The following is a 12,898-nucleotide window of genomic DNA, read 5'->3' as shown; positions in this document are numbered from 1 at the left end:
TTTGCGGCGCATTGAACGATTTTAACTCGGCCCTTTTGCTCTTTAGAGAGAGAGAGAGAGAGAGACTTTACCTTCACGACTCATTTCCCTTCCTTTCCTTTCCTTTCCTTTCCTTTCCCTTCCCTTCCTACTTACTTCCTTTAAAATGGCTTCTCTTATTCACTTTTTCTTTTCTTTTCTTCTTTCTTTTTTGCACACATATCTAAATGTACACGTATGGTGGTACTGACTTTCCAAGGGTTCTTCTATACTCTTTCAGGTATATGTTGTATACTAGTATGGTTTAGTATACTTGCCTGGAGGGTTCGTTAATCGACCTACTCGTGCCGATCGCGTGCACTGCACGAGTTGTCGTCGTCCTGACTTATCGAAACCATGATTCTTCTTTAGATTATATCTCTTCTTCTTCTTCTTCTTCTTCTTCATCTTCGTCTTCTTCTTCTTCTTTTATTTCTATTCATTTTTCTATACGGTTATTGAATATTATAGAAGAAAAGAAAAATGAAAATTTAAATATATACATGTAATAATTTTTAAAATTATAATATATAGATAATTAAGTAATTTCTTACGAGACATAATTAACACCTTTCGTATCATAAGGATCAATGGTATACAACCATTTACCTCACCTTGTCAATAGGGCCTTAGGGGGGAGAAGGGGGAGAGCAGCGAAGCTAACCGAACTACGTGAAAATTAGTTGACAATGTTTGAAATATATTTTATCGATTAATTCGAGTTAATGTTTCATATTTTAAATATTATTCGATAATACTATTAATAAAAAATTAGATAATTATTTATATATCTTTTATTCGATATATAATAAATCGATCGAGAACAATATTTTTAGGTACAATGTTTATTGCTGACAACAATTTTATCATATTAAATATAATTTACATATTATCATTTAATTATTTTATTTATTATATATAAATATATTCATTTAATTTATTATTTAATTATTGGGACCGTCACCGAGAATGTTTAAGAAAGAGAAAAAAAAATGTTAAAATATTTCATTTCTCTAACAATATCCTCGAATAATATTTACTTATCGTTAAATATAAAATCATCGTCCAAAATAAAAATTAAACGGTAACAACCCCTATAACGTTAATACCGTTTGCTAGTGGCTTTCCCCTCCTAGCGGTTTCCAACCCTCTATTGTCGGGACTGTTAAGAATGGCATTAGGAATGTCGTAAATGGATCTGGCTGAAGGGAGAGAGAGAGAGAGAGAGAGAGAAAGAGGGGTGAGGTGTGTAAGGGGTGTAAGGGGAAACCTTACTTAGTACCTGTTGCTAGTAGCATAACCATTCCTCGTTGGCTACCGTGCAACAACGTCACGTGTATGTACCACTATGTATTTCTGTAACATTTCCCGGAAGGTACCTGCATCTAAAGGGCTGACAATACGAAAGGGTCTATCCCTTACCCACCCCTCCCCATCCAGCCGTTCGATAGCGATTATTCCACCCTAAATGCAAATCCTTGATAAAAGTGAAAGAGATATAGGAATGGACAGGTGAGGGGTAGAACAGGAAAGGGGAGGGGAGAAAAATCACCTTCTCTCTTTTATTCGAACGAATCTATCGCGTGAGTTACAAAAATAGTTGAATTCAAAAAAAGGGGGTGGCGGGGGAGGGGGGGCAGAGAGAAGTAGGTGAGGATAGAATGAGCAAACCGTTTTTCGAAAAATAGGGCTTACGAATTTTCTTCCCTCCCCCCCCTTTTTTATTCAAGGGGGTCAAGTTTGGATAAAATATGAAAACGGTTGTTAGGGAAGGGGGAGAGGGGAGTGTGTGTGTGGGGGGAGGGGGTAGATAGAGAGACCATTGAAATAACGAGGAAGGTCAGGCACATGCGTGCATATTGCATCTTTTGTGAATAGAAAAACTTCTTCAAAAGATGATAGAAGGATCCGTTTAATTTCTATGGGGGTTTGCTTCTTATAGATATTATTTTCTACGTTTCCAACACCTACGTAGTTTTTAGATATAGGGGTGAATTCTTTTTTCTTCTTTCCCCGCCGCCGCTATCGCCGCCACCGCTTTTACCCTTCAACGAACGTCTCGAAAAAGTGTGGGAAAGTTTTTAGTTTGAACGTACGAAAAAAGGAATCTGTCGAGAGGACAACACCCGTATGATGATGGGGTCTTGTTTCCTTACATTAGTCGGGGGGCAAGGGGTAGGGTGGAGTGGGGGGAAGATTGAAGCATAAGTTTCATGCTAATATAAACCGACGATATTAGTGGGAAGGCTTAACGTTCCCTCCCCTCACCCCCTCCACCTTCCCCTCCCCCGCCACCATCATTTTTTTTCCTTATTCTTGTTGTTGTTCTTCTACTTTCCTCCCACCACATCCCACTATCCTTTCCCAACCGTTGAAAATCTTCACCGAGAGTTTCTAATTTTGGAAATAATACGACATACGAGAACACGATATTATGGTACATGTGACATAAGTAACTTTCTAATATATACTAGACTTTCTCAAAGTTTTTATTCAACCAATGTGTTTCCAATATTTTCTATGGAAAATAAATACCATATTGTTGGAATTAATAAGAAAAATTATGTTTTTTTAATAATAATAATAATAATAATAATAGTTGTATGATATTTTTTGTATTGCACTTTTATATTCATTGGATTATAATTTATATTATTTCATTTGGTACGCGTATAGTTTACACGAATTTTGACGAATATTTATAATAATATGTAAAACACTTATTTCTCGAAGTATTATTATTTATCTCGAATGTTAACGGTCGTTCTTGAAAATATATCGACGAAAAGTATTCCTTTGAAACTCGTTAATCTTTCAAGAAAAAAAAATGTGTTTCCAATATTTTCTATGGAAAATAAATACCATATTGTTGGAATTAATAAGAAAAATTATGTTTTAATAATAATAATAATATAATTGTATGATTTTTTGTATTGCACTTTTATATTCATTGGATTATAATTTATATTGTTTCATTTGGTACGCGTATACTTAACGCGAATTTTGACGAATATTTATAATAATATGTAAAACACTTATTTCTCGAAGTATTATTTATCTCGAATGTTAACGGTCGTTCTTGAAAATATATCGACGAAAAGTATTCCTTTGAAACTCGTTAATCTTTCAAGAAAAAAAAATGTGTTTCCAATATTTTCTATGGAAAATAAATACCATATTGTTGGAATTAATAAGAAAAATTATGTTTTAATAATAATAATAATAATAATTGTATGATATTTTTTGTATTGCACTTTTATATTCATTGGATTATAATTTATATTATTTCATTTGGTACGCGTATAGTTAACACGAATTTTGACGAATATTTATAATAATATGTAAAACACTTATTTCTCGAAGTATTATTATTTATCTCGAATGTTAACGGTCGTTCTTGAAAATATATCGACGAAAAGTATTCCTTTGAAACTCGTTAATCTTTCAAGAAAAAAAAATGTGTTTCCAATATTTTCTATGGAAAATAATACCATATTGTTGGAATTAATAAGAAAAATTATGTTTAATAATAATAATAATAATTGTATGATATTTTTTGTATTGCACTTTTATATTCATTGGATTATAATTATATTATTTCATTTGGTACGCGTATAGTTAACACGAATTTTGACGAATATTTATAATAATATGTAAAACACTTATTTCTCGAAGTATTATTATTTATCTCGAATGTTAACGGTCGTTCTTGAAAATATATCGACGAAAAGTATTCCTTTGAAACTCGTTAATCTTTCAAGAAAAAAAAATGTGTTTCCAATATTTTCTATGGAAAATAAATACCATATTGTTGGAATTAATAAGAAAAATTATGTTTTAATAATAATAATAATAATTGTATGATATTTTTTGTATTGCACTTTTATATTCATTGGATTATAATTTATATTATTTCATTTGGTACGCGTATAGTTAACGCGAATTTTGACGAATATTTATAATAATATGTAAAACACTTATTTCTCGAAGTATTATTATTTATCTCGAATGTTAACGGTCGTTCTTGAAAATATATCGACGAAAAGTATTCCTTTGAAACTCGTTAATCTTTCAAGAAAAAAAAATGTGTTTCCAATATTTTCTATGGAAAATAAATACCATATTGTTGGAATTATAAGAAAAATTATGTTTTAATAAATAATAATAATAATAATAATAATAATAATAATAATAATAATAATAATAATAGTTGTATGATATTTTTTGTATTGCACATTTATATTCATTGGATTATAATTTATATTGTTTCATTTGGTACGCGTATAGTTAACGCGAATTTTGACGAATATTTATAATAATATGTAAAACACTTATTTCTCGAAGTATTATTATTTATCTCGAATGTTAACGGTCGTTCTTGAAAATATATCAACGAAAAGTATTCCTTTGAAACTCGTTAATCTTTCAAGAGAAAAAAAAAAAGAAAAAGAAAAAAACAATAATATAATATAAGAAACGAATAAGCACTGGTTTGCTAAAGGCGAACCATTTGCCACGTAAAAGCGTCACGAAAAGTATCCTAATTAGGCAATGAAAGGACTCTTTTGTGGTCCTTGTAAGAAACCCTGAGTAAAAAAAAAGGATACCGATAACACGTGCGTCGGATTTTGAGAAAGAAACACACACACACACACACAGAGAAAGTTATCTTTTCGTTTCGAATAAGAACATTGAAAAGAGAGGAAAAAAGAAAGAAAGAAAGGAAAAAAATATTTCCAATAAAGGAATATCGTTCTAATATCTTGAAAGGCATCATCACACACGCAACGATAAATTTTTTTATACGATTTCTATATTCGATAATTTAATAATAATATTTATGTGCGATTAAGTCAATTAAATATTTTAAAAAATATAAATGATCATTATAATATATACGTAAGTACATTTTTTGTTCGATAAAAATTATATTAAAATGTTTCAATAATTAATATATTAAAACGAGATTAAATAATATAATTATTATAAATGTAATATAATTTCAATCAAATATTATTTATTTGTATTTTAACGTTAATACGTATTATTTAAAATGCTGACATGTAATTAATATTACATTGACAACTTGTATAAAAAAAATCCTAATTTTCTATAACAATTATTAATCATTTTTGTTTGAAATATTTATTAATAATATTGAAAATTACGTTAACCCTAAAATATTCAAGCGAACAAATATTTTCTTTCGTTTCAGACGTCTCACCGAGTTTTTTTGATTGCAAGATAAGAAAGAAAGAATTGATATAAAATAAATGAGATATTTGTTATGAAAATAAACATCACGCAAAAGTTTCTTTCGTCCGCGAGTTTATCAATTCTTCTTTTATTTTTATTATTTTCCCCTTTTAGAAGAAAAAACCTTGAGAAAGTCGGATTTCATTGATCAGAAAACTCTTTGTTGGAAGTTTTTTTTTTTAAGAATTTAAATTTACAGACATGACTGTGTATATACAAGGTGAGGTATTTCAATTAAAACAACTAATAAATATCTTTATGAAAAATAAAGACAAAGTTACGTTACATATACAATTATATATTTTTAAATGCATTTATCCTGCGCAATTCTTAATTCTTTATAAAAAGAAAATATTTTTTAGCCTATATTAAGCATATCGAAAAATAATTGATTCAAAATAATATATACTAATTTAAATATAACTTGCTACATACATTTTAATAAATATATAGATGATCTCTTAAGAATATTAAAATTCGATCCAACAAATGACTATTTAATTAATAAAGTAATCAAACAAAATTACAATATTCGTATAACATTATAAAATAATTTTAATTATATAATAAAAAATCTTAAAAACATATATAATAATTTATCATAACCACACTCGAAAGATAAATTTTCTCTGTAAAAACTTTTTTTCCTTTTTTTTTTCTTCATAATACCCCATAAATAATAGGAAATAATTATAAGTACTGATTTAAATATCTCACTCACTACATTATACGTATACGATATACGTGCTAACGATATAAATATTTTACTTACTCATTAATATCTCTCGTAGAAAACTCGTATTTTCTCGCAACCATAATTCTTTAAATGATCAAAAACTCGTCTCGATCACGACGCACGAAAAATAATTACTCACAACTTATGTACATATTGACAATTAATTATCGTCACATGCGATTACGAATGTGATACGAATATTTATATATATATATATATATAAATATCGATACATATACGGTACCATCGTCGAATATTTTTCTTAATAACACGTAGTATATTGTCACGGTCACTCGACAAAAAGAATCTTACTCGTACAAAAATTAATCCCAATAAAATAATAATTATTATTATTATTATCATTATCTCGATATCTCGAGTTTTTAAAAATAATCATGAGACAAAATTGCGCACAAATAATCCGACGTAAATGTAACGAGAGCAGAAAAAACGAGGGTGTGTGTGAGAGAGAGAGAGAGAGATAGGGAGAAACTGAAAAGCAAACAAACAAACAAAAAAAGGAAGCAAGCAAACGAATGTCGAATCGATTAACGCAAGGAACAGCAGCAACAGCAACAGCAACAGCAGCAGCAGCAGCAAACCATCGAAAAACAGCTTTCCATTGGACTTATACATATATGGTGTTATTAACTTACTAAATATAGAGTCAAGCAAGTAATCAAGTAAGCAAGTATTCGAGCAAGAGTTAGTATTCAAGCACGAGCGAGCATTGATTGGTGCAATGTACGATTGTTCACGACCAATCGCGTGATCCCACCATTCAATTATCGTTCTCTTCCTTAATTGTCAACCTTCCTTGTAATCAATCATCATCGGAGATGCACATTTTCGATAGATATTTGTTATATTATTTTATTTTATTTTGTTTTTTTCTTTTCTTTAATATGTATATTAGCAACGTGACGTATCATAATTAGTCCTGCCGTTTTCTCATTCCGATGTTGTACCAATTAATGGGTTAATATTATATTTGAATCCTCGTGTCATGTAAAAAAAAAATTACAATCTTGTCTTTAATAGTAATCAGTTTTTATTAAGTAAAAAATGCAACGTGCATTTGTATCGTTTTCGTTTGATATATAAATATATTTTTTTCTTTAGATTTAATATGTTCATGGGTGTAGAGAAAATGTTTCGAGATGTATTGAAACACCCTGTATATATATATATATATTTATAATTGTCGATTAAATAATCAATCGATAGAATATTCTAACATAGTTCTATCGATCTCGTTTAATGATCTATTGATAAAAAAATACGCAAATATTTATGGTTAAAATATTAAACGATAAAACAAAGTAAAAAATATTAATAGTAGTTTGCCAGAAGAGAAAAGAAAAAGAAAAAGAAAACTGAATAATGCGCAACTGTCCAAATCAAATTATCAGTTGCATCAGATTAAACTACGACGATTTTACATTTTAAAAAGCTAATTAATAATCTGGTCCATCGACTAATTTGCATATACTCTCTCGTGGACTCCTAAAAAAGTAATCTTCAAAAATGTTATTAAGCGCCGAAGATAAGGAAAACAAGTCGAATTTAAAAAAAAAATAAAACAAAAAAAAAAGAAAAGAAAGAAATAAAGAAAATATAAAAATCCAAGCAAACTTAATTTTATACCAGAAGTAAAAAGCTGAAGCTACTAAACGACAAAAACGAAAACGAAAACGACGAAGAAGAAGACGTTCCCTGAATCGAACGAGATTTCCTCCACTACCTTTACCTTTACCTTTTTTACATTTATTTATATTCCTTTGTTTTTTTTCCCCCTTCTTCTTCTTCTTCTTCTCCTCCTCCTCCTCCTTCTTCTTATTATTATTCTTATTCTTCTATTTTTCACTAACAATAAACCTAAAGAGACAGCGCGGAATTCGAACTGAAAAACGCTCTGTCACGTATCTTTTAAAATGTCTTCCTTCCCTCTCTCTTACTCTCTTTTAAAAATATATCCTACTCTCGATCTTGATATAAAAAAAAAAAAAAGAAAAAGAAAAAAATATACACATATATATATAAGAGAAAGAGTGAGAAAGAGGGAAGAAAATACACGATTATGTCCTCGATATTCTCGCGTCTGACTCACCTCGTGCCAGCACGTGTTCTACCTGTGCACCACACCACCACCATAAGAATATCGGAGTCGCGAGTCTCTTTTATCCCCTCCCCCCTAACCCCATCTCCTCCTTCTCCTGTTGAACCTCTTACGGTGAGGAGAGGGGCGGGCACGCACACGAAAGAAAGAATGAGATCTTTATGTGTGTATCCACGGTTCCTTCTTCTTCTTCTTCTTCTTCTCTCTTACCTAAAGGCCACGACTATGTTCTTCTTTTCTTTCCCCTTTCACGTCTTACTCCCCTCGTCCCAAACCCCTTTTCCTCTTCTTCATCCCAATGAAGAAGAAGAAGTTCGTCCTCGTCTATCTCATCGGTATTCGAGAGGTTTGCTTCGGTCTCGTGGGAAAATGAGGCAGGTGGTAGTTAGATCTTCGAGTTCAGGAACGAGAAATGTGCCGTGCTTCTCTCTCTCTCTCTTCTCTCTCTCTTTCTCTCTCTCTCTTTCTCTTTCTCTCTCTCTTTATCTGTTTCTTCTTCTCGTTCCTCTTTTCTCTATATATATGTGTGTATATGTATATACAATCTCATTCATTCGAGATCTCACGTACATACCTAGGTACGAACACTTATACGAACACGTATACGTATACGTACAACACACATATACACGCACGCATGTAAGAGAGAAAGATGGAAGGAGAAAAGACCCGGCAGGTACATATTTCTGTTCGATCATCAAGGTAGGACCAATTAACGGATACTCCCCTTTAACGAACACTACTTCCGGCTCTCGATTTTAAAACCGAAATCACGAAAAACTTTGACGCTTGGCTAATCTCTTTTTTTTTTGTAGAAACGTAGCTTATTTGAAATTTTGTATGATTATTGGTATTGATTATTGGGTATTTTAGAAAAGGGTATAATAAAGGGAGGGGAGAGAGGAAGGAAATAAATATATGAAATATATATACATATATATGGGGAAACTGAATAGGATGAAGCAAAAGTTCATGCGTTTTTTTATAATATTTATAAAATAAATTTTTCAAAAACAATCCATTACGCAGTTTTAAAGTCAAATTTCAACACAATAAACGCACGAACTTTTGCTTCACCCTAATTCACCCTAATTCTATTAATAATATTAATTTATTATAATATTTAATTATAATAGTGTAGTTATAAAAGTGTTAATAATATTTAATTATTATAATATTATCACCTAATAATATTATAATATATATATAAGCGATAGATTTATAATAAAATTTTTAATTAAAACATTTAATCGTTTATTTTATACTAGTTATAAATTTTCAATCGATCGATGAAAAAAAATGTATATACAATTATTTCACGAATCGTTAATGATAGTTAATTATTTTTATATTTTTATATACGTTTTATTTCCTTTTTTTCTATAACGTAAATAAATATAAAAAAAAAAATATATATATATATATATTGGTAAAAAAAACCCGAAAGACGATTCGTAAGCATCGTAACCTTTTTTTTTTTCTTTTCTTTTAATGAAGGAATAATAAATTTTGCCAAAAAGGACATTAAATTGATACAACTTCTCCTTCCCCGACCTCGTCCCCCCCATCCTGTTTCATTTTCTCCAACGACGATACCGTGTGTGAACGCAATATTCTCTACCAAAATTGATACTCTAAATTACGATTACGATTCTTTTATCTCTCGTCTTATTATTATTTTCTGTTTTCTTTTTTTTTTGTTTTGTTTTTTTTTCGTACATCACCCTTCTTCTTTCTTATTTTAGCTTATTTACTTCGTTTAACTTCTTATTGCCAAAAATTTCACGAAGAAGAGCGAAAGTTACCGTCTTACTCTCTTTCGGTTTCATTAAGGAACGCTAATTATTCCAAATGATCATCTTTTATTCTTTTTCGCAAAAAATTGCATAAAATTGTTTTTCCCATAACGCGATGAAAAGAAAAAAAAAAGAGATTAAGAGAAAAAAAAGAAAAGAAATTTGCAAAAGGAAAGAAACAAATTTCAATCCCAAGTACGAATTAGGTGAAATTACACGAGCAACTTGACGATTCTTGGATATGATAAAAAAAAAAGGAAAAAAGAAAATTAATATAACACAATTTACGAATCCCATTATTGTCCCGTAAAACCTTTTCCCTCGTATCGTAATCATATCATTATTTCAAGTAAAATCCATAAAAATGATTTAGACAAAAATGAATATTAATTATACTACTCATTATTAATCTAAATAATTTTGACGAAGTATTGTAAAGCAATAACAAGAAATAAAATCTACCCCTACCCGAGATGTAGTTTATTATTTAATTATTTTATTATTTATAATTTTAATTTAATTTAAATTATTATTTTTAATAGATTAATTTAATTATTATAATTTATTTTTAATTTAATTATTTGTAATAATAATTTAATTTCTTGAATGCTACATTTTTCAATACACAATTTCAGATAATCCAAGATCATTTAATTCCATAACTAGCCAATAAACGATCGTTGTGTCAAAAAAAAAATATAAAATAATATAAAATAAAGAAACAAAACGAAAAAAATCAAAAGCGATCGACAATGTAGGGGAAACCTCAGCTCTCTCATAGACGTACACATTCATAGACACACATACACACCTACACACCTACGAACAGCAACATGGTAAAGAATCCTCCAGACGGAAATGAGAAAGATGAGTCAGCCTCCTAGGAATTTCGGGATATAAGCTTTAGGCTTGACGAACAACGTACCTGAGAACCCAGATCAGTGTTGGTGGTCCTCCCCCTACCATCTCATTCCAACGGTTTTTTTAAGATGCGTCATTAGACGCATATCATGCAAAAGATGTCGTCTCCTCTTATGTTTAATCGATCATCATCTTCATTAACACATTATTCATTGATCACGAACATGTTCGTATACGTGCGAGTAAAAATAAATAAATAAATAAATAAATAAATGTAATTATTATATTCAAACGTAAAATAATAATATTTTATAATTTTCATTTTCATTTTTTAATTATAATAATATTTATTATATTCAACGTTATTCACATAATATTATTAATAATTATTTATAGGTATTTATAATATTTGTCTCCTAATATTTGTAAAAGTTGATTTCGTATTAAGGTTTTATTTCAATAATGTGTCAAAAACTTGCCAACCGTCACGAATTTGTCGATTATTCGAAAAGTTAGATATTATTTCGACGATCATTCTCGAATAACATTAATTTATATATTTTAATTTATTATAATAAATAATTATTTTTATTATATTTTTTATTATATTTTTATTTATATTTATATAATTTATTATATAATTAAAGAAACAACCATTAAGAATGAAAACTCATAAATAGTTTTTTAATAGTTATTATAAATATTTATACATCGTGAGAGATACGATTTCTTCATCCTTCATCCCACCACCCTCCTCTCCCCTGCGACCTAAATTAACCTACCTACTATCCTCAATAATTTTGAAGTAACGCTATTGGACGAGGCAAATTTATTTAATCGTCGATTAACAAGACATTCTGCGAAATTTGTCTTTCCCCATGCTCTCTCGGAAAGTTTTCTTCGTCGTCGATGAAAATTCTCACGTGCCAAATTCTTCGAGAATTTTTCGAGAAGAGAAGACAACTGGTCAATATATTATCGAGACGATTTCTTACCAAAGAAAAAATAACAAACAAATGAACGAACGAACGAACGAACAAGCAAACAAATATAAAAACAAAACAAAAATTATATATATAAATATATAATAAAATAATATAATTTAATATATATAATATTATAATATATACCAAAAATGAGAGAAAAATATATAAATAAAGTAATGATAAGACATTGTAAAAAATTTTATAAGTTGTGCAATAAAAACCTGATAATAAATAATAATAATATTATATATTATTTTAATTATTTACTATATCATTATATTATATTATTTTTTCACAAATAAAGAATAATAATTTATCGTTACCATATAAACTTAACATTAATATCATTTCGTTAACTTTATAATAAACATAGCGAACGTAATCAAATCTAAAGTTTCGTAATAAAAGAAGAGTAGTAAGCGAAAAAATGAAATGAAAAAAAAAAAGAAAAAGAAAAAACCAAGTAAGAAAAAGAGAGAGAGAGAGATCTTTAATTTCCAGTGTCTAAGGCCCGTGCCCGATACAATAGGGCCCCATGGTATATTCACCATCCTTCTCCGTTCTTTTCGAAACGAACGGGGACCGGCTGCGTGATATACGCGTGGGAAAGCCGAGCACGTGCGCGATCTTGGGCCCGGAGACCGGACCACAAAAGGGCGCCTTCGAGGTCCTATTCCCCTTTCCCCTTTCCCCTAACCCCCGCCGCCCCTGTCTCTGCCCTGCCCCCCGTTAAAACCGAACACAACGTCGGCTGCCGGAGGCGACTAAAGAAAAAAGAAAAAAAAAAAAAGGGAAAGAAAGCAAAGAGAAAGGAAGAAAGAAAGAACGTGTAAGAATTCAAATATCGATTGTTATAATCGATCGATCGATCGAAAACTCTACTAAATTCGATAAACTTCGCGAGATACATTTGTTTCTCTTTTTCTTTCTTTCTTTTTTTTTTTTTAACCTATATTTATTATCACCAACATTTTTCATCGAAATTCGTCTAAATAAATTATTATTATTTTTCTATTACAACAATATGAAAATAATATCGAATATCATGGAAAATATTTGTCGATTATTTTTGAATAACGGATTGAGTCGATCAAAATTTTCCTAAGATATGCGATCTGACGATTGA

This window comes from Polistes fuscatus, unplaced genomic scaffold, assembly GCF_010416935.1.
Source record: "Polistes fuscatus isolate 324 unplaced genomic scaffold, CU_Pfus_HIC Scaffold3, whole genome shotgun sequence".
NCBI classification, from domain to species: Eukaryota; Metazoa; Arthropoda; class Insecta; order Hymenoptera; family Vespidae; genus Polistes; species Polistes fuscatus.
This window is presented reverse-complemented; position numbering follows the sequence as displayed.